Source organism: Macrobrachium rosenbergii, chromosome 14, assembly GCF_040412425.1.
Source record: "Macrobrachium rosenbergii isolate ZJJX-2024 chromosome 14, ASM4041242v1, whole genome shotgun sequence".
Classification (NCBI taxonomy): Eukaryota; Metazoa; Arthropoda; class Malacostraca; order Decapoda; family Palaemonidae; genus Macrobrachium; species Macrobrachium rosenbergii.
The window spans coordinates 31684884-31709883 of NC_089754.1; the positions used below are offsets into that span (position 1 = coordinate 31684884).

Consider the following 25000-nt stretch of genomic DNA (forward strand, 5'->3'; position numbering starts at 1 on the left):
ATTTAATAATATATATATATATATATATATACTTACTATATATATATTTATATTTTATATACATACGTACACACACACACACACATATATATACATGTATATATTACTAACAGGACCTCATTCAAACTGGATGGTATCTAGTGGAGATATATATTCAGAAAAAGTTACAAGCTTTCTAGGACAAACAGTCCTCATTATCAAACTTTTTCTGAATAAATATCTCCACTAGATACCATCCAGTTTGAATGAGGTCCAGTTAGCAATTCTACTAATGCCCAGAACAACTGTGTATGTGATAAAGTTAAAATATTTATTTATATATGTAATATCCCTAAAATTATGTAGACATTGTACTGTACACTGACAACAGTCATATCTTATTTTCGTAATTGTATAAACACCTGTCCGCTGATCGAATTTCATCATTGGTTTCTAAAATTCATGAATTTGAAACATCAGGAATTTACTTAGAGACTTTTAGGTACTTTCTGTGTAACAGAGGCCACAATCATTTGTCTCGGTTTTTCACGCTTACCGGTTTATCAGAGGAACATTACAAAAACATGGAAGTAAAGAATAGAATGAAAATAACATTGTGTGTCCTTAGCAATATTGTCTCTTAAGCATTGACCAATAACAGAAAGGGCTTCCAAGAAATTAAAATGATAATGCTACTAAGCAGGCAACTGCGCTCTAGTAAATGGTACATAGACAAGTGAGTGGCACATAAACAACTGCGCGTTCAGTAAGTGATGCATGAACAAACAAGTGATGCATGGACAAGTAAGTGATACAGAAACAAATGGTACATGAGCAAGTAAGTGATACATAAACAATTGGTGCATAAACAAGTAAGTGATACATAAACAAGTAAGTGATACATTGACAAGTAAATGAATATAAACGGATAAGTTATACACAAAACAAATAAGTAATACATAAACAAATAAGTGATACATGGACAAGTAAGTGATGCATAAACAAGTAAGTGGTAGGCTACATAGAGAAGTGATACACAGACAAGCAAATGATACACAGAGCAGTGATACATAAACAAGTAATTCATAAACAGATAAGTGATACATAAGCAGGTGGATAAGTAAGTGATACATAAACAAGTAGTTGATACATAAACAACTAAGTGATACATAAACAAGTAAGAGATACAGGAACAAATAAGTGATGCACAGACATTAAAATTATACGTATAGCTAACTGAGAGTGTGATTTACATAGCTTTCAAGACATGCAAATGATACATAGACTCAAGCACTATTATGATTTATATAGCGTTCGAAACATACCGTGAAGCACCTGCTAATGACAGGTGACGTAGAACTCTTGCTGTATATTAATGGCTCTGTTAACTGTCTGCAATTTCGATTGCGGCTTGAAAGCTAATTATAGTGAATTATGTTCAATGAAGCTATTCGATGTTGAAGGAGAATTATCTAATTTTTAAAGGGATGAAAATGAAGAATTTGGGTAAATGTAATGAAATGGATAAAAATTAGAGAGCTCGTATAGTTAAGAATTACCTGTAATACATTTAAAGGAAAGGCTAAGTTCAATGTAGTATTAAAAAATATACAATAACATTTGTAAGGGAAGGAGAAGAATATGAAATTACTTCATCATTAGCATTACTTTTCTTATCTGAGATAATAATAATAATAATAATAATAATAATAATAATAATTTATTAGTAGCATTTTTGTAGCAATTTGTAGTTGGATTTCCGAGTCACCTTCTTCTTCTTCTTCTTCTTCTTCTTCTTCTTCTTCTTCTTCTTCTTCTTCTTCTTCTTCTTATTATTATTATTATTATTATTATTATTATTATTATTATTATTCTTCTCTTCTCTCTTCTCTCTCTCTCTCTCTCTCTCTCTCTCTCTCTCTCTCTCTCTCTCTCTCTCTCTCTCTCTCTCTCTGTTATTATTATTATTATTATTAAAGCAGAGCGCGGCCGAAATTTATAAAGTCGCATTCGCCCCAGGAAATTGAGTCCCAATGACAGAGACCGATCGGTCTTCATAAACTGACCGAAAGGACCTCCCGAGAGACCGACCATGGAACCGTTTAACTCATAAATTTCGAGAGAAAAGACCCAGGCTCGTAATTGCCGTTGTATCCAGCCTACGTCGAACGTATTGGGTAATTATCGGTCATTTCTCAAGGGAAGATTAAATGATTGTCATTACGAGACACACGCTGAATCATCGTCTTGTCAGACAGTCGATTTTGTCGCTTTCGTCAGGTGTGACAATAATAATAATAATAATAATAATAATAATAATAATAATAATAATAATAATAAAAGGTTAGAGCAATGTTGTGTGAATTATCTGTATGAAGAAAAGTTTATATAACAAAAGGAAAGTAGAAAAGTTTGGCTTAATGAGTCTTTTACAATTAATAATAATAATTGCAATAGTAATAATAATAATAATAATTTCACTGGGGCCATCGTAAGCTTAGTGCAGTATTTTGTGAATTGCTTGTTTGTAATATTGTTTATAGAGTAGGAAGGAAATAGAAAAATCTGTTTAACTTATTGGGTCTTTTTCTCATGATAATAATAATAATAGTATCATCACAGGGGCTATCGTAAACTTACCGCAATATTAAGTAAATTGCTTGTTTGTAAAAATGTGTATAAACAACAGGAAAATAGAAAAATTTGTCTTAATGAGTCTTTCCTCTTAATAATAATAATAATAATAATAATAATAATAATAATAATAATAATAATTTCTCAGGGGCTATCGTAAACTTAGAGCAGTATTTTGTAAATTGCTTGTTTGTAAAAGTGTTTATAAAGCAGGAAGAAAATAGAAAACTATACTCCAATTATTGGGTCCTTTTCTAATAATAATAATAATAATAATAATAATAATAATAATAACAACAACGTTGTATCCGTAGGTATAGAGAATGCAATGCCCAACAGAAAGACGAATAAAATAATGCCAGTAAAAAAGAAACAAGGTCACTATAAGACGAACAGCAGGTCAAACCTGCTTACTACCAATTGGTTCTCAGTTTAATTTCATTATTTATCTTCATCGTAGTTTCCAAGTCAAAACATTTGACATCCCTTGAAGGAAGTGAAATTCCCATGTATCGTAAGCTCCAAGACACAGATCTCGGTCAAGGCCGTGTCGCAGGTTGTCAAAGAGAATAAAGGATCGGAATTTAATATTAAAAAATAATTATGATAAGGTCTAGTGATGTGATCGCCAAATTTGGATGCGTTGCTGTTATCGATAAGCCTTGGAAAAATTATTGATGCTCGTTCAGTGATGCCGTCACCAAATTAAAAACTAAAAAAAACTTTAATGTTACCAGGTATTGGTAAGGAAAAATGATCAGTACTCAGTCACTTATGCCTTTACCAAATAAAAAAACTTTAATGTTACAGGTGCTGTAGAGGAAAATAAAAGATCAAGAATGGAAAGTGATAAATAATAATCATTGAAAGAATTAGAGGAAAGTCAAGATTACCATGTCAAGAAAACGAGAAGAGAGTTACAGGGAAATACAGAAGAATTAGAGGAGAGGAAAGATTAACATTTCATGAAGAAGAGAAGAGTTAATGAAAAAATACAGTATTAGACTTTATGATTATTGAATCAAGTTTTTTTTCCTACAAGTAACCTCATCCTGAAGTCCATCAGTCCATTCTTTAATGTCAATTGGCGACATTCCATCATATGTCAACTGATAGAATAGGATAGACTTTCAATTCCTTTATCAAAACTCTGACATCATAGTCTTTACTAAACCGGCGTTTTAATTGCTATACCTCGTTAAAACGACTATGAACGCCTATAGAAGTGGTTTTGCATTTTATGATAATGGGTCCGTTAATGGGACAACAAGATAACTGCGAAGAGCGTGGACAATTAGTGGATGATGAACATCACGCCCATTATTTCCTTAAATGGTCCGTCCCGTCCGTAGAATTCTGCATTCGATTGTGGACCATTATCTGGCTTGAGAAAGTTACATGTAGCATTTGCCAGTGCAGTGCAAGAGTTACTTTCTTATCTAAATGAAGTGGTCAACACACAAACAAACATACACATACACATACACACACACACATATATATATGTGTATGTATATGTATATATAAAATGACACCATTTCTCTCTCTCTCTCTCTCTCTCTCTCTCTCTCTCTCTCTCTCTCTCTCGTTTCTGACTGAACCTCATTTTGTTTCGGGTAATGTACGTAGATATCGTTTCTGTACACCTGTGTGCTAGCTTTTCTGCAGGCAGATCTCCAACATTTTCGATCAGCTGTAACATATTGTGTTACATTTAAAAAACCCTTATTTATAATAAAATGAATCTTGAGATTACAATGCAGTATATATATTATGTATAGTATGTGTATGTATATCTGTACGATTTTGTGAGAACATGACATGCGTTTCAGTTACAAACAAATTCCATTGAAAGTAAAATTTTATAAACTGAAGAATCATTTACGAGGTTTTTCCACGTAACCCCTAATACCCAACCTACAAAAGTTTCCCTTTATTACAAACGTTTCCTTTATTGCAAAAATTTTCCTTTATAACAAACATTTTCCTTTACTTAAGAACATTGACTGAACTCCACGGTTTTATCAATTAACCTCATCACCACAAAAATGACAGTCACGTATTTGCAACACTGGCAACAAAGACACTGCTAACAATGAAATTACCAAGACGAATTGATTCCCCGGCTACTAAAACACAAAAGAAAAATCAATACGAGTTGAGAATTTAGGCCTAAGTAAGATGACATGCGTCTTTTTCTTGTTATTCTTTTCTTAACCGAGTCTCTTTAGCCATTCGGGTCAGAATTTTATTGTTTATTTGCCTATTCATCGGGCAGCACTTGTTTTGGTAATGTGAATGTCTTTTGTTATCCAAGGAAAAATGAACTTGTTGATTCGTTTTGAGTAACTGTAAGATCTGCCTTCAAAAGCCACTATCCTGTATAGTTCTCATGCTTTCCTCTTAATAAACCATTTTGGTTCTAAACAAAAGGATTATATATATATATATTATATATATATATATATATATATATATATATATATATACATATATATATATATATATATATATATATATATATATATATATATTTATATATATATACATATATATATATATATATATATATATATATATATATATATATATATATATATATATATATATATAGTATATATATATATATATACACAGCCTTTACCTATTAGAGCGGCTAGCTCATGAAGGTGTGTGTGTGTACGTGTGTGCGTGTGTGTGTGTGTGAATGCATAATGATTTCTGACAATCTATTCTCGCTAACCTCTTTTAAAAGCATGTTTTGTCAAAGTAGATAAGACAGATGGAGTTGCTTCTGGATGAACGTAAACTAGTTTGGTCTTTTATCCCTAGTATCTGCCCTTCTTGACCAAAGAAACTCGCACGATACATGTCAGCATATGTTACAGGATACTGACATTTAACAGGAGGGGATTAGGAGAGAGTAACAATTATCGGTTAGTTTAAGCAGAATTTACTGGGGACTACGGGATAGCTACTACGAAATTTCAAACAGTATGTTTTGTTATTCTTCCTACGGAATCTCAGTTGATGTTTCCATGACCTATTGACATAATTTTTTGAATCATTATTTGTGTTTCCTCATTCACTTTTCAGGCCACCCACTCGGCCATCCACCTTTGTAACCTTACAGAAATATCGTCTGTTAACTGATCTCCCATCAACCTGACCTTTCAGCGTTCACTCCATCACAACACCTATCCACGAGGAGACGAAGTAGTATTAAGATGGTCCTTCTTAGTCCACAACCAGCTTTCAGCTTCTCAAACTCTGAACGTCAAAGGAGGAAAGTTCACCTCATCATTTGATTCTCCCGAGGACGGGGCCTAAGCATCACCCTTTCAGGCCCGGTACTTCCATAAAAACTGGGCCCCTCCCGCACTCTTCCTCTGCCCCTTTAGCCTTACACCGTCACCTCCATCCCAGGCCTCACGCAATTTAGAAGTGTCTAACTACAGGCTTAAATTAAATATTAGGAATCTATCAAACTCCGTTAGTTTGTATGAATTTATTGCGAGAGTAAGTGAAAGTATACTAAAAATATAGTTGATCACCAGTTATTAAAAATGAAAGTAATGATAATAATAATAGTATTATATAACTTGCAGAGCAAATACATCACAAGAACTCAGCTGACTTATACATAAAGGATAACGTATCTCAAATCATGCTGTAAGGGTAACTCAATCAATATTACAGATATATACATACAGATTTCCACAAAAATTGTGAAATAACATGGTACAGTATAAAACGTATTTTTATTTATAACTATGGCATCTGAACACGAAACTGATATTTTAACCAGTACCATAATTTTTTAAATTAAAATGGTAATTCAAGAATATTGCATGACTAGACATGAAGGTTTTTCAAGTGTGAGAAGACTGTTACACCACTTTCACCTTCCTTCCATTCTTTTTAGCAAAATCATTTATATGTGGGCTGTAATATAAAGATCTGGCTAGTGTGTTCTCTATTGACAATAGTGCCAAATATGATGGGGGTTCCTGACCCATGGTTGCTCTTTGGAAAGATTTTATATTGGACAGTTCACTGAAAGCGCGTTCAGCCTCAGCAACTGTGACAGACTATGTACAGAATATACGAAATGCTATGCAAACTTCACTAAAGATTGGCTGAAGTTTCTTACTGTATATTTCATTCAGTAAGTTAAGAGGAGATAGTTCTTTCTCTGAGTGGAGAGTAGACCTACATATTGTCTTCAAATGCAGCATTTCACTAACAAAATTATAAGACAGATCTAAAGAGTACTTCTGAGCCAGGCATTTTGAGGCATCTTCAAGTTCAGCTTCGTTCAGAGAAACATACATAAGAATTGCCTGGAAAGTGTCGCATATGCCCTCGACCCTCTCTGCTCCAGGTCAGTGACAATATAATCTAAAGTACAATAGAAAACATTACTCATGAAACCTGATTCGCCATCTGATTCTTTAGGTGACTTTACACCTTCATCCAGTACTTTATCATGAAATATTTTACGTTTTTTCACTCTCTTCTCTGGAAACTTTGGCGCAGTTCCCATGGAAGTAGCAACATGATACGCCTCTGACAATATGTCATCCCACTTGTCTCTTAGCTGCCTGAGTTCTGCGTACAGGTTAGAGATGAGAGACATTTCTGCTTCTAGTGATATTCACGAAACTGGATGATCTTATTCCGTAAGTTAATGCTTGAAAGAACTTTGAACCAAAATGCAGCCAAAATAATGGAAGAATATGATGTGAAGTACAATTTCAAAGACATCACTTTTGAACGCATCTCATGCGTCATAAAGAATTATCAAGTTATTTGTCCAAGGCTGTAAGAATACCAGGTAAGTGTGTTGAAAATGGACGAACTCCAACGGGTGTCAGACTGTGAGTGAAGTGAGCAAGGAATTTCCTCTTGTAAAATTTCCCACCTTGCTGGACTACCACTAAAGGACACACAAAGGCGCTGAACACAAGTGAAGAATGTGACAGTCTCAACGTGGAAGCAGGGACAACAGGTTTAAATCATGTACAGAGTGGTTTGTAACTTTCTGACCCCACCGGTGTTTGCCAATTTTTCCCTAATGTATTGTGCAGTTTTCGTCATGCTATACCGATTACAAGATCATGGCTATGTCTGTGTGGTTTCCGCCGCCCTGTTCAATTAATATAATTGTTAGGGGAGCATGGGCCCCTTGAGCATCCTTCATCCTTTGATTTTGTTTATTCTCCAAAAAGAAAAGTTAAAATGTTCAAATAAATAAGCTGCTGTCACGGGGCCCCCAGACTGCCGGGCCCCGGGAAAGTAGTACCCTTTTCCCCCCACCATGCTTGGACCCTGCCCGAGGAGGAAGATAAATCTGAGGACTGAATGAGAATTAGTGTCGTTGTGGGTTTAGAAACGTGAGTAGACTCACTTGTCAGTATTTTCTTTTAAATGTCTTTATTTTTATTTAATAATTTTCTTGTGGTTGTCTTTCTTTGCTTTTCTTTTTTATTTTGTGATTTTCTTTCGTTATTTGGTGGTAGTGAATGATTAGTTTTGGAAACTTTTATTTGCTGAGATTAATAGAATTTTAAAATTTTAATTCTCTAATCTTTATTGGACTGGTAATGATATGACGCGGTTTCATTTATATAGTTTTCATTATTTATACAATTCAATAATTTGCTTGTATATTGTTTGATTACTACGGTGCACACACACACTCACACTCATATGTGTATATATATATATATATATATATATATATATATATATATATATATATATATATATATATATATATATATATATACATATATATATACTTATATGCATATGTATATTATATATAAATATATATATATACAATATATATATATATATATATATATATATATATATATATATATATATATATATAATGTTTATGTATTATTATTGTGCTCGTATTTCGACATTCATTCAATACCAAATGCTAAGAAATGAAAGTTACATGGTTTATGTCACGGTAACACCCATAAAGGTTACAATATTGTACAAAATTTCTCAGTCTTAATAATTTGACAGTAACAAAATAAAATGTAATTAAAATCCCTGTCTGAAATGCCTATTACATAACCTAATTTGACCCGATAGCTGAATTTCCTTTTCTTGGAACTAATCTTCGACGAATTCAGACAACCATGATGAGCAGAAAATTATGAATGACAAAAGCTTCTGACGGCAATAACCAAGCATGAAAGACTGCATAGAACCCAGTCTTCCAAGATGTCACACACCCATAGTACAGAAGCGAGTAAAAAAAGATAAAAATGATTAATGGGATTGAAAATCACTATTATGATTTAATAAGATTTACGCAGCCCTTAATCAAAGAGATTAATGAGTGGGGAGCTTGCTAGCTAGCTCGCTCGACCAAGAACAAGAGGATAATATATATTTATAGTAAGACCAACCCTCCCCCTCCCCCTCCCCCTATCCCTACCCTTCCCCCCTTCATACCTTCTGAAGGCTATGTCATTGAGGCGTAATTAGTCAAGACATGCAGTAGTAGAGCCTGGAGAAGAAGCAGACGCCTCGTCCATTGAGGAACTTGTTTTGGAAAGTGTCACCCGAGATTCATTTCTCTTGGTAATTACTTGGGGGAAAGGGATGGGGAGAGGGGCTGTGGCAAGTTTTGTGTGTGTGTGTGTTTATGTATGTTTGTGTGAGTGTGTCTGTTCTTTGGGGTAAGAGGTAGGGTGGAGTGGGTGTGCAAGGGGAATGAGAGTCCCCGTCCCTATATAAACCACTTTAAAAGGTCTCGTTTGTGCATTTGAGATTAATTATTGAACCTCAACAATCACCAGCACATGCTCGTAAAGAGAGAGAGAGAGTGTGTGTGTTTGTTTTGTTTGTGTTTGTTTGGAGGGCCCAAGGGTGGAGTGGGTGTGTAGGGAGAATGGGAGTTCCCGTCCCTATTTAAACCACTTTAAAAGTCTCAGTAACAACAATGTGTTTGTGCATTTGAGATTTATTATTGCGCCCGAACACTTGCCAGTACCTGTTCGTAAAGTTTGTGTATGTGTGTGTGTTTGGAGGCCCAGGGGTGGAGTGGGTGTGTTGGGAGAATGGGAACCCCGTCCTCCGTTATACCATTTTAAAATGTCTTGGTAAGAACAAACTGTTTGTGCATTTGAGATTTATTATTTAGCCCCAACATTTGTTGGCACCTGTTGGTAACGGGTTTATCATTGCATTTGGTCCGTTTTACCATAGAAATTATATTGCTTGATTGTCAGGTAACCTTAAGTTATTCTCTTCGCATATTTAATATAGTGGAATGTAAATGCACGGTTATAAGCAGATGCACGCATTTTCATACGCTTTTACAAAATTAATATACAGTATGTACATGATTATCTGATTAAAGAATACACGCGTTTTACGCAAACGTAATACACGAGCTGACGATGAGTTATGTCACTGTCATTTAAAGTTTTCATCTGTACTTATTAAGTTCTCTGAGGACTTATAGAGAAATCCTTTTCATTTATATGTAAGCGATCATAGATTTTAACAAAAAGCAAACTCGCATTGCGATTTCCACTGTAGACGGATAATATTTGGCTGAAGCAATGTGTTTATTAGATGAACATCATTGGAAATAAAAACTGTAAAAGCAGGTTTACAACACGGTCTGCGCAAAGCCTGGCTATTAGCCTCCTCAAAAGTTCTCAGTAATTGCGTGCTTTTCATTACTTTTATTCAGCTTTTGTATTTTTTTCCCATTCTTTAACTGACTGCTTATAAGGTAGATATGTTATCCTTACGAAAGTATATTCCACAGAGCATTAATATATAACTCGTTTCTAAAATATCTTGAATATTATTATTCTTCAGTATGGGAGCATCCGTCTATTTTGTGAACAAAAGACTACTCTTCTAAACTTTTCCCAGATCTCATCATTCCGGCCTTTCGGATTTTTCTTTCTTTTCAACACTACTATTCTCGGTTATTCCTTTACTTCTGACAGACTTGAATTTTCTTATTTCTGTTATGCTTCAAAAATCGTGAAGGCAAATAAAAGATTTTCTCGAAAAAAACATTTCGTATCATATAGCCAATGAAATATATATAGTTGAATGAATTTTCCAAAAAACCTGTTTATTCTAACTTTACAAAAGTAGTTGTTGTTCCATTGGAATTAAACCATCTTATGTGTTTATTTACTGGTAGAAGTAATGACAAAAATCTTTTCGTAAAAAAACAAAGAACCTAGCAGAAAAAGCTTAATTAGATCACAAGACAGTTCCGGTTGCATGATTGCTCTTGTCATATTCGAAAAAAGATGCACATACAATTTTCTGCATCTCTGAGTCACAGAAAATACACACACACACACACACACACACAAATGCGCGCGCGCGCTACAGAAATTGAAATTAATGTAAAATTCAGTTCGCTCTGAATATTGTGAAGATTTTTCGTTGAACATTTTTTCCCTTTTTGAAACAAATTACCAGTGCAACTTTTTACTGATCCTGTGTTCAAACTCGACCTTCAAATAACACGGTTTGAGGCATTCGATCTGGAAATAGCTCTTCAGAGCCCGTTTCTCGTCAGAATAGGACTTCCAGCAGATGGACGACAAGGACCGCGAGAGTTTTCCAGGTTTCCTGTTTTCCTTTTGCTTGCTGTCTCATTCACGGCGCGGCCGAGGGTCACAAGAAGTCGGGGGCAAAACAATTGAATGTCAGACAGCGTCAGCCTTGAGTAGTACTTCTCGGTGACGCGCCAGGAGGAATTGCGTTACAGTCCAGGTTTTTGTTTGTTTTTTTTTCCGTATTGAAGATCATTTGCTATTGGTCCATTTACAGGGTCTGGAAAAGACATTGGTCCGCTGGCCTGGAAAGGAACCTCTTGCTTCCATTCATGGCGAAGAACTGATTGACGTAAATGCTGCTCTCTCTCTCTCTCTCTCTCTCTCTCTCTCTCTCTCTCTCTCTCTCTCTCATCGTTGCAAATCAACAGACGCCAGAATAGAAGCTGCTGATAAAAGGGTCCCACAATGGGCGTCGGTTAAGACACATACCCCAAAAACCCGTGCATGACAAACGGCCAGTTTGGTCAACTAGCCGTGACTCACTCGTCTTAACAGCCGCGCCGAGTCACGTGACTGCTACGACACAAAATAGTCACGATGATTAAGTAGTAGAGGAAAAGAGAGAGGAAGGCTCTCGTTTTCCTTTTGTGAATCTTGGGAAAAGTGAATTGAGAGAGAGAGATACAAAATGTGGAATTTGAAAAAGTAAAGTACAATAGATTTAAATGTTAAAACAGAGAGGAGAGAGAGAGAGAGAGAGAGAGAGAGAGAGAGAGAGAGAGAGTCTCGACTACAGGCGATTGAGAAGTCGAAGGCAAGAGAAGGAAGCTGAGACATCTTGAGAGATCTTATCGATCTCTCGCAAAGACCGATTGTTGATAGACATGGAGACTTGGGCGGAATAATAGTAGTAGCAGTAGTGGTTATTGTGGGGGGGGCCGTTGATAAATGGTCGCTGATATCCGGTGTGGGTAGCGCGCACGCGTGGCTTGCCAGTTAAAAAAAAAAATAGAGAGAGAAATTGATCGCGTATTTGTCTTCGGTAAGACGCCCTGTGTGGGACTTGAGAAGAGGCAGGGCCTGTGGGAGTAGGGGGCGGCGGTGAGGGCGTCTTTCACTCCCATCCACACGGCCCGGCGACAAAACGTGGCTTTTGGCCCGTCTCCCGTGGCCGTGTGTGATCAAGTTCTTGTGTCTATACTCTCTGCCAATGTGTGTGTGTGTACACTCGCCCCCTGACAGACTATCAGTCACGGCCCCTTACAATGATACCGGGGTCATGTACATCGTTACACGTTGTTCAGGAGTGTTTGCCCTCGTCTTGTTTGATACGTTAAGCTGAATGGCCGGTGAATTGACTTTCGCATCCAGCCTATTGTGTCCTGAAAACGGCTGGCTGTAATGATCATCATTCTCTTCTTTATTCCTTCTTCTTTCTCTTCTCTTTCTTCATCTTCTTCTTCGTGTATCAATGCGCTAGGCAGGATGCAGTCGTTGAGATGAGGGGTAATGCAATGCGATAGTGTTGCTGAAAGACTTGCAGACCTTTTCGACGCAGGAAGGGAAATAACTTTCTTTTAATAGATTTCTTAAAGTTTCTTAAACTTTTTTAACATAACTGTAGGTTAATTGTATGTTGAAGTTTTTGGTATTGCATACATTGTATATATACTAAAAGGATTTTTATCCAGTAGCTGTTGTCAAATACCTAATATTGAAACAAAGTATATATACCATGGTGTAGATGAATAAATTTCTTAAAAAGAGTGGCTTAAACCTTTTGAATACAACGACAGGGAAATTGTATGTTAATGCCTTTGGCATCGCATACATTTCATATATACTAAAAGGTTTTTTCCTGCAGTTCGTGGTCAGATACTTAATATTAAAATGAAGTATATACGATGGTGTAGATGCATAATTTTCATAAATAAAGTGACAAACTTTTTTAATATAAATGCAGGTTAATTTGATGTTGAAGCTTTTGGTATTTCCTACATATTGTATATACTAAAAGGATTTTATCTGACAGTCTGTCGTCAGGTACTAAACATTGAAATGAAGTATATACGATGATGTAGATTTATAGATTTTTTAAATTACCAAAGAAAATTTCTTCAATAAAGTGGCTAAAACTTTTGAGCATAGCTACAAGGAAATGGCATGTCAATTCTTTTTCGTATTGCATGAGTTTTCTGCACATTGAGCGGGTTTTTTCCCAACAGATTATCATTCAATACTTAATATGGAAGTACAGCATTTACGATGCTGTAGAGTAAAACAAGTTTTCGACAGAGGTCACGTCAGGATAAAAAGTCATCAGAGATGATTGGGCTCCCTCACGACTCTTAGACAAAGGTAGCATTTGCGTGGATTTCTTATTTTTCTCTAAAGACGACGTTTAATTTCTGTCGTTAAGGTTTCTCTCTCTCTCTCTCTCTCTCTCTCTCTCTCTCTCTCTCTCTCTCTCTCTCTCTCTCTCTGTATGATAAGACAAGGCCGTTTTTAAATTTATCGTTGTTCAACTACATCAGATATTGTAAATCTCTCTCTCTCTCTCTCTCTCTCTCTCTCTCTCTCTCTCTCTCTCTCTCTCTCTCTCTCTCTCTCTCTCTCTCTGATAAAACAAGACCGTTTTTAAATTTATCACTTCTCAGTTAGGTGTTGTAACACCTCTCTCTCTCTCTCTCTCTCTCTCTCTCTCTCTCTCTCTCTCTCTCTCTCTCTCTCTCTCTCTCTCTCTCTGATAAGACGAGACTTTTTAAATTTATCATTGTTCAACTACATCAGATGCTGAAACTGTTTAAATTGCTTGTTAAAAAAAGAGACTACATTTTGAATATACCTTTTTTATAATGTTTATTGACACGAAAACTTTTGAGCATTTTTAGCGTCCTGGTAAGTCTGAAACAGCATGGGAATGTTGTTAAATTAGGCTGGCCATGTGCCAGCGCAGGCTCTTGCCGGTAAAAAAAAGGAAAGGGATTTTTTTGTTTTATTTTTCATTTTTATTTATTTGTTATTTATTTTTTTCGCTGTTTCCGAGACAACAATAAAGTTATCTGGGATCGTTTACTAATAACTGTAAATGCAGATGTGTTTACTAGTTACTAGAGACCATTATTTGTTGCTGTCCACCTAGTGGTACCTTCATCACAGACAGCAAACATCAGTAAGGATTCTTATTATTTTATCAACTGCGGTAAGTCCTTTAGATATTATTGAAAGCAAACAGCCAAAGTATTCAGAGCAAATTGTGTTTCAAGCCAGCAAGCAAATTATGAATCTCTGAAGACCACGTCAGTAAATTAGAGTCACCATAATATATTCTGCATCATTACAGTTAACAAAAAGAAAAAAATAAACATCCCATAAAGCGCTAATCGAGCTTCCTCAGCCGGGCTGTTGCATCTTGCTGCAAAAAACATCGCACTCTTAGCGTTGACCGTTAATAGAAGAGTTTAAACCCATTACTGATTATTATTTGATATGAAATAATTTAATATCAAGTCATCTCAACGCTTAGTTGTCATATTTGTATATTATATATATATTTATATATATATATATATATATATATATATATATATATATATATATATATATATATATATATATATATATATATATATATATATGTCTTGACAGTCAAGTGATCTAGAGCGTCATTGAAGTCGTTGGAACTCGCTGTTCGGTGGATCGAGTCCGTCAGGTGACGAAACCACTTATCACAATATATATACAGTATGTATATATATATATATATATATATATATATATATATATATATATATATATAAATATATATATATATATATTAATTTTTACAGATATTCTAAATACTTAGATGTGCATTCTGCAATACATTTAAATATATAATAAAAAACATAGTTTAAAACAACCAGACCATCACTAAAAAGACAAAATTAATAGACTCCACTTGTCTTCAAGAACCCAGTAACAAAAAAATAAAAATACAAATGAGCAACTATAATTCAGTTTTCATCTCCTCCTCCTCCTCCTCCTCCTCCTCCTCCTCCTCCTCCTCCTCCTCCTCCTCCTCCTCCTCCTCCTCCTCCTCCTCCTCCTCCTCCTCCTTCTTCTTCTTCTTCTTCTTCTTCTTCTTCTTCTTCTTCTCTACATGCAAATGAAGAGGAGAGGCCATTGCAATTCAGCAGGTCACCTGAAGACTGTGTGTAAGTCCTTGTACTGATTCTCATCTTACCCAACCCCGGGGTCGTCTATGCCCATAGACAGGGTCATCGGAAAGGGGTATTTACATTCGTCCAAACATGCCTTAAACGTCTTCTTTGTGGCTTAACATATCCACGAGGAATTCGCCTCTTCCCTGGGCTGCAGTTTTCTCCCTGAGTTGAGGCTTGGATGGGGTCCTTCCCAATTTTTTTTCCTTTTTTGATTAGTATTTTTATCTGTTAACTTCGTTTTTTTCTGTTGAGGCTTTGCAGCATTAGTGTATTCCTATCAACACTTTTTTTCATTTTATTTATTGTTTACATGTCTTGATTTCTGTGCTAATTTGGGATGTGGATCCTTCCCGATTTTTTTTTGTTTTTGTTTTCTTAATTGTATTTTTAACTTTTATCTTCTTTTTTTCTGCTAAGTAAAGATTTGCAATATTAGTTACTAACCGTTTCAAAACTTTTTTTTTTTTCATTTTCATTATTATTTACCTGTCTTGATTTCTATGCTAATTTGGGATGTGGTTCCTTCCCAATTTTGTTTTCTATTTTATTCGTATGTTTATCTTTTATCTTCGTGTGTTTTTCTATTTAGTGAGGCTTTGCAGTATATATTGGCTACTAACCCTTTCAAAACTTTTTTCATTTTAGTTATTGTATAATGTTTTGTTTTCTATGCTAATTTGAGATGTAGGTCCAAGGTCCTTTCCCATTTTTTTATTCGTATTTTTATCTTTTATCCTCGTGTGTTTTTCTGTTAGGTGAGACTTCGCAGCATTGGTTGCTAACCCTTGCAAAACTTTTTTTTTTATTGCTTACCTGTTTTGATTTCTATGCTAATTTGGGATGTGTGTCCTTCCCCAATTTTTTTTATTTTCTTATTCGTATTTTTATCTTTTATCTTCGTGTTTTTTCTGTTAAGTGAAGATTTGCAGTAGTGGTTGCTAAATCTTTAAAAAGTTTTTTTTTTCATTTTAATTATCATTTACCTGTTTTGATTTCTATGCTAATTTGGGATGTGGGTCCTTCAAATTTCTTTTATTTTATTGGTATTCTTATCTTTTGTCTTTTTGTTTTTTCTGTTAAGACTTTGTAGTATTGGTTACTATTCCTATCAAAACTTTTTATTTTTATTATTCGTGTTTACTTGTTTTGACTTCTTTGCTGATTGAGTGAGGTTTTGTAGTTTTAGTTGCTATTCCTCTCAAAACTGTTTTTCGTTTGTAATTATTGTTTACCAGTCTTTATTTCTATGCTTATGAAGTGAGGTTTTGTGGCAATGGTTACTAATCCTATCAAAACTTTTTTTTTAAATTAATGTTTGCTCCATTTCCTTTCATTACTACCATTAAAAGAGGTTTTGTAGCACTGGTTACCATTCATATCAAAACTGACCTTTTTAATAACTGTTTACCCGTCTTAATTTCTATGCTAATTAAGTGAGGCTCTGTAGCACTGGTTACTATTCATATCAAAACCGATTCCTCTAATTAATGTTTACTCCTCTTGATTTCATTGCTGTTAAACGAGGCGCTGCAGCATTGGTTATTTATCCTATCAAAACTTATTTTGATTATTGTTCACCTCTCGATTTCTATCCTAAATTAGTGAAGCTTTACAGCATTGGTTACTAACATGCATTCCAGAGGCCACGACAGTGTTTTTCTTCAACAACTTTTAAACCGACGTATGGATTTCCATGCCACTAAAGCACTGACTGTGTCAAACTTCGTCCTAATTTTCGGAAGTACTGTGCATTGCCATATGTGTTTCATAAACTTTTTTTTACTTAAGAAAATGAGGTTAAAGCTGCGCTTGGCCACCCAACCATCCGGAAAAGTGGTGACGTGTATAAGTGGCGTCGGTATAGCGAATCCTCCACTATACCTTATCAAATGGTTGTTTGACTTGTGGTTAAGTGTCATCTTACCTATCCTGGGAAATACGAAATTTTTTAAAGCAAATTACTATATTGTATAGTGGTATATCAGTTTTTTTTAATAATTATGTTTTAATCTATAGTTATATTTATTTATTTTTAGTTAAATATATATATATATATATATATATATATATATATATATATATATATATATATATATATATATATATATATATATATATTAGCGTGTAAGCCAAAATGGGCCTTAAGACCATCTGATATACTGACAAATATTTAAGTTTCGGCATCGACACCAACACCCGCACAGCATTCGATGTCAATCCCACAGCATCAGCAACAAGTTCGAACGGCCTGTTTGAAAAAAAAAAATTTATATATATATATATATATATATATATATATATATATATATATATATATATATATATATATATATATATATATATATACATACATACATATATGTTTTCTGGTAGGTGGTGGTGGGCGGAAAGTTTGACTTGATATCATACTTGTGTAGGGGGCTTTGTTGCGGAGGGGTATTTGTGATCATCGGTCTCATTTCCCCTGTTCACAGCTGAATGGCTAACAATAAATTACAGTGCATCATCCAATTATTAAAATCATGATTCACTTACCGATTTAAACTAACCCTCAGTCTGTTTTTTTTTCATGTAAATTTTAAAGAATTTCAGCGCAATTACAGTTTTGCAATTACGCGGACAAAGCAGCTTATTTGCCATGAATACAGTGGTGCTTGTTTGAAATTGTGTGGATCTACAGCTGCTGCCGATGATCACCCTGACTCACTTAGAAAACTTTCCAAACATCTTAAACCAACCAAATGGGATAGATTACCAAATACGATAATTCGTGTAAAGCACTCAGTCATTCTGTGCATATCCTGTAGTCACACTTTCGAATTATCAACCACCATAGAACCTTTTTTTGTTCTTTTACATGTACAATGCATGTCACAGAAAGGAAATAACAATGATAATGAAGGAAAGAGGACAGGAAGGAGGTAAGAAGGGTAGGACAGGTGAGTACAAGGGTTAACCGATCATACATGGAAGGTCTGGGGGCTAGGTTAGGGGGGGATGGCTCTGCGTCACAGATGCGTCACAAATCACCACTTGTTCGAAACGCTCTGAGGAAAGACAAGAAGTTGGTCTTTTCTCTAAGAGTAAACGGCTTAATTAAGCACATCTGTCAGTTCAATGTACTACCATAAATTAGGACAATGTTAGAAACGCTCAGTGCTTTAGTAGCATGAAATCCATACGCCGGTTTAAAAGTTGTTTACGAAAAACACTATTTCATGGCCTCTGGAATGCATAGTAATTATATCAAAACAGATTTTTTTTGTTTTAATTTATGTTTTCATGTCTTGATTTCTGTGATAATTAATTGAGGCTTTGTAGTATTGGTTACACTAATCCAATCAAAACTTTTTCTTATTCATGTTTACACGTCTTATTTTCATTTTTCCCTTCCCCGAAGAGGAAAAATAAAGCCATCATTAAGAAACAAAATGTTCCTAAAACCGATCACGACTTTCGTTCTTCAAATGGGAGGAACAGCTTCTCTTTTTGTGGGAGTTTTTTTTTTTTTTTTTTTTTTTTGAGAGAGAGAGAGAGAGTTGGACTCTTGCCAAAAGTTACGCAGCTTGCAATTCAAGCACTATTGATGATGCAGTGTTTCCCATGAGCTTAGCAGCCTGCGTTTTTTTCCTCGTAAGAAGAAAAACAGCGTCATCCTTTTGTTGCGCAGAATAATTAATTTTCCTCGCCTATCACGAGTCTCTCTTTCTGCCAATTACGTTTTTTGTCGTTCACAGTTTCACGTTGAAGAACCTGACAGTGTAGAATTTATATCTGTACTATTTGTCTCTCTTTACTGAGAAATGACAAAGTTTTACCTCAGCAATTGTTAGAAGTCTGAAATCTTGAAGCCTCTTTTTTTCTTTTTTGCGTGTTTCTGGGAAACCAGTAATTCTAAATACTGGAAAACATAATGCGCGTTATAAGCATGTATACACGGGCGTGCATTTTGTTACCGGGCTGTTTTCGTGATTTTGAGAATGTGATGTAGATCATACGTACAATTATTTTTACGCCTATGTACGTGGGAATTACTTACACGAGAAATCTCCTTTATTTGTATCTATTCGTATACTATTCCAAAGCTTAATATTTACGTCTGCGTACGCAGTGGTTACCTACACAAGGAATCTCTTTCATTCTTATCTTCATTTACATATGTTTCCAGCTGCACACCAATGGCATCCCATCAAGAGAAACTCAATTGCAAGGCTTAGAAATTTGCAGCCTTGTCGGTTTCCCAAATAAAGACCTGGGAGAAAACCAACCTTTCTCACGGCTTTCCTCCTCCTCCTCCTCCTCCTCCTCCTCCTCCTCCTCCTCCTCCTCCTCCTCCTCCTCCTCCTTGACGCGCGTTTGTCCTTATAAGCTTAGCTCATGGGGCAAAAAACTCCAGTACCACCTTGGGTTTCCCCAATGTTCTCATTCTAGAATCTCTGCCAACCTCCTCGCCTGCTTTTGTTATTCATTATTGCAAATTATATTAAGGAGACACAGTACTTTGACGAAAGTACAGATGATCTGGTTAGCTGAGACAATAGTCTTTACATCAGGTTCGTCAGTCCATCACGATGAGATTTTCAGGAGTTTCCATTCTATGGATAGTTTCTCCTTTCTCAGCACAGAAGGCTGAAGATGTTGCAATCTACCAGGTCACAACGAAGTTCAACACGCAATGAAGTGAATACTTTCGCTTGTGTTATAATATTTTTTTCAAAAATAAATCGTGAGTAAGCAAAAGTGCTTACCAGTTTCATCCATTTTTCACTGGCTGTTTGGTCGCTTCTATTTAATTATCTATTTATTTATCTATTTATATATTTATTTATTTATTTGTTTGTTTATTTCCTGTTTTGTTTTGATTTTAATTATTCACTTGCATGGACTTACGTGAAGTATTTTTGGAAACTATTTAACAAAAAATAATGTTAGATGAAAGCTGTCAGCTGTCATAAATACGTGCAAATGCAAACATGGGCAGGCTCAAAGATACTACATGCATGTATATCATCATTTATTATATATCTAACATATATATATATATATAAACATGAATACATTTATATATATATATAGGTATGTTTGTATATATATATATATATATATATATATATATATATATATATATATATATATATATATATGTATATATATATGTGTGTGTGTGTGTGTTTATATATATATATATATATATATATATATATATATATATATATATATATATATATATGTGTGTGTGTGTGTGTTTATTTATATATATATATATAATATATATATATATATATATATATATATATATATATTATATATATATAATATATATATGTATGTATGTATATATATATATATATATATATATATATATATATATATATATATATATATATATATATATATACATATACACACACACACTTTTAGGGCACAGTTTTTCTCTTATACAATTTTCGTTAAAAGTAATTGCCTTAGTGGCATCAATAAGTTTCTTGGACGTATCTTCATACCGTCGGAGTTTTTTCCGATTCTCTTTCGTCAATTTCTGGTGAAAAATACGCAGACTTCCTTCTTCCATTTATTGATTTTTCTCGCGACAGCTGTTTCACCTTTATGGCATTATCAAGCAACTACTGACTTACAGTCCGGCCTTTCGACTTACGTATATCATCTTGTGGGGAGAATGACCTTGAGGGGTGGGTACTGGTTGGTCAAAGGATTAACAGCTTAACCATTTCAGGGAGTTGTTTCGAACACAAAGGACGTGTATGACAACAAAAGTGAAAGTTTAAACGTGGTTAAATAAATACTCAAAATATAATACCATGTGCTAGTGTTTCCTTAAATTTGTGTTTAAAATTTAGTAGTCTTAAACGTTAGTTTGCAAATACAGAAAATAAGGTACAAAAATAAATAAAATTTTATAACGTATGTAAATGGTACAAATAGACAAATGTCTGTTTGTACATGAATATGTAAAATATTAAATTTGAAGGTATGTGTGCATCCAAAGGTTCTGCCTTGATTAACGGCTGGAGATTCGTGTTGGGCGCGGCCTCAGCGACTTGAGCAAGCCTTCTCTGGGCGCTCTCGTGTCCCCTAAGGGGCGCGATGTGCCCGGTGGTTGGGGGCGTGCTGTCTGGTCCCTGTTGGCAAGCACATTCCTTCTCCTACTGGAGGGGAGTATATGATCCGACTCTTGTTGAATATTCAGGGTCGGTTTCTAGATAGCGATGCTTACGGCTTCGGCTATTAAGAGGCGACCATAGTTATCCTCTCTGTGTACGACCGGGGTGCCTTCTATCAGCTCTTGAAGAGATGGCTTCCTGTTGCGAACATCTGTATAATGTTGGTGAATGGCCCCTGGATTTCAATGAGCCAGCATACGTCTCCGAAGGGTCGTTGTAGTGTGCCTGATGTAGTTTTGGCTATGAGATTTACATATTTCCTCTGGACGAATGAATTTGTAAACTACGTTCATGCACATCTTCGGTCCCCCCGGAATTGTGCTGTCCTTCATTATTAGGGCTTGTAAAAAAATTATGTAATTTATTCTGAATTTTAATTTTTAATTTTTTTGAAATTTTATTTTATTTTTAATTTTTTAAATTTTTTTGTATGTATGGAAACGAGCACATGTATTTATTGTATACATGGGTTTCATTGTAAAAGCATGTTCATTATAAAGTTTTTTCTGTTAAATTTCATTTTCATTCATTCATCATCTGACCTAGACCTGGTATCTCATCCTAATCCTTCGGGCCAGCCCTGTGAGAGCTGATAGCCAGCTCAGTGGTCTGGTTAAACTATCTTAATAATAAATAAATAGTCTTACTATATATTCTGAGGCTTGTTTTGTGGTAAGGGGCTTTTGGGGTTACGCCTCTGTTTACTATCCCACGAAGCGTGCGGCAACCCTCCTTGTATGCAGACCCACAATGTAAACGATGGTAAATAATCAGACTCTCCTCCTTTTTCGTCGTTGTGTTGGGTTGGTGAAATTCATCCATTTTCTTTTTTATTGTAATTTCAATTATTTGATCTGCATAGCCGTTGTTTGTCAAAATATTCATTTGAATAATTTCTTACATTTTACTTACATTGTTATCTATTTATGTAATTTGTTAAATTAGGTTTTCTTTTCTGATATCTGATTTCTTCTTTCTCTATTTCTTATTGCCTTCTGTTACTGCTTTCAAGTGAAGCTTGAATTTCAAGTTAGTGGCCCCTGTGGGCTTGTTCCATATGAATATGGTTCATCTTCTTAATAATAATAATAATAATAATAATAATAATAATAATAATAATAAATAATAACAGTGGTAATAGAAAAAATGAATAAAAATTGTAGAAGGCTGCTATACCCCGCAAACTTTGTTTATCGTAATCAAAACTTTCATGTTTTGTAGACGGAGCTTATGAATCCATTCATAAGTCTTACACTCATTCATTCTCTTCATAGTCATTCTCGCACAGCCATTCAAACGTACACTTTCATTCTTTATGTGAATGTGTTTGCTTTTCCTTTTTTTTTTTTCCTTAGCAAATTTTTTACATGTCTTGGAAGGGAGAAACCCTCACGTATAAATGCTTAGTTTGCTACCTCACTGGAATTTAGTTTGCAATAAACCATTTCAGTTTTTCTTATAAATTATTTTTCGGTTAAGAAGAGGTCACGTGATTGTTGTCCGGTTTTCCTTCCATTCATTAAAATTATCCTAGAGATATCCATGTGCACGTGTTTAGTAATGTGACATCAAGCCTTGGACATTCCTGTTTAACATTTTAGAGATGGGTTCTAGAGTTTTTTTTTTCAGTACTGTTTTATTAATGGTTGTAAAGGATGGATTAACTATGGAGAGACTGAGCATAAAAATTCCTTCTCCTTATCACCATTTAACCCACACACACACACACACACACACACACACACACATATATATATATATATATATATATATATATATATATATATATATATATATATATATATATAAAACACAAATAAGAAGTAAAAGTCAGGCAAAATACATCTCGAAGGTAGGGAACTGTATTCAGTCCTCAGACTTCCAGAATTAATGCACAGGGCAGAGAAAGAGAGAGAGAGAGCACCTTAATTTTTTTTATTTTAGGCACGCAGAAGAAGAAGAAGGAGAAAGAAAGAAGGAAAGGAGAAAAGTTAGGTAAATTAAACAAAGTTTTTGTTCTCTCCTAAAACAAAGCTCAATCAAATCAGCCGTCAGACAAACCCTACAATAGAAATGTACTCATCCGTAGAGACACTTCTCTGAAAAAAAAAATGCATTCTTAAAACGAGTTGGCAAGTCATTCATCAAGTTGAGAGGAAAAGTGAAGTGTTCGTTCAGGTAATTGGAGGGGTGTTGAGGAAGGCGCAAATAGGTGCGTGTGTGTGTATGTGTGTGTACGTGTTTGTGTGTGTTCTTGGTTTTGCTATAAAGTAACACTAATCAATGTTTGTTCACCAGGTCTTCTTGGTTCCATGATGGTATTCAAATGAAATTTGCTTTTTGAATGGAGAAAATATACAGCGGCAGAATAATTTATGTAAAATTATACAGATTTTTTCCCAATATTTCGATGCAGTTTAAAAAATTGCAATTTTTTTTATTGTCTTGTCACTCAGCTCCGTAGGGGCTAGTAGTGCCATCAGTGCATCTCACGTAGTGCACTGTAAGTCTTTCTTAAGGGTCTTTGCAGCGTCCCTTCGGCTCTTAGCTGCAACCTCTTTCATTCATCTTACTGTGCCTCCTTTCATCTTACTGTGCCTCTTTTCATATTCTCTTTCTTCCATCGTACTTTCCACACTCTGCCAACAATTGTTTCATAGTGCAACTGCAGGATTTTCCTCCTGTTGCACCGTTCAAACCTTTTTACACTCATTTTCTCTCTCAGCGCTGAATAACCTCATGGGTCCCAGCCCTTGGCCTTTGGCCTAAATTGTACATTCCAATTTCATTTCCAATTTTTGTCCCTTGGATCAAATACATACAGTTTTAGATCGAATTATATCGTCTTCCTAAGTTACTAAAACATTTTGGTTGATCCTATTTGTTAGACATAATTACTGTCTTTTTTCGCCATATTTAAGCAAGGCTTGAGTCCTCTCGCTTTCTCACAAACATTAAAAATAAAATATGATATTCCGTCAAGGCTACACAAGAGGTAACATCCTTCACAAATGTCATGCAATCCTATGCAGTCCTTTAAACGTAATTGCACCTTCGCTTTCTTACAAATCCTTCACCTAAAGACCTACGCTTTACAAGCCACAACAGAAGCACTGCCAATTAAAAAGCCACTTGCTTCGTATAATCACAAGCTATTTCGCCGAGCATTGCCAAGCGTTTTCCCCCGTCGGTAACTATCCGTTCCGAGGCGAGTTACGAGCCCTTTCGCGGCGTCGTAAACTTCCCTTTATGTCACTTCGAAGACCCCAAAGCAGTTTCGATGCGTCGATCTTGTTTACGTCGCCATTATGGTCAGACGACGAGATAAAAGTGCCTGTATTTTAACCCTTCCGTCAGATATGGCTCGCAGTCGTTTGCGGGAAGTTATACGATGCCTCTTAGACAATTAGATGTTTGTTGATGGGGAATATCTGTT

At 35.1% G+C, this 25000-nt stretch overlaps 1 protein-coding gene across 1 annotated transcript in view; it reads left to right on the forward strand.

Moving 5' to 3' along the window:
* The window catches only part of LOC136845522 (transmembrane protease serine 9-like), a 657893-nt gene that overhangs the window by 71752 nt on the left and 561141 nt on the right, over nt 1-25000 (forward strand). The gene's annotated exons all lie outside the window — the stretch shown is intronic.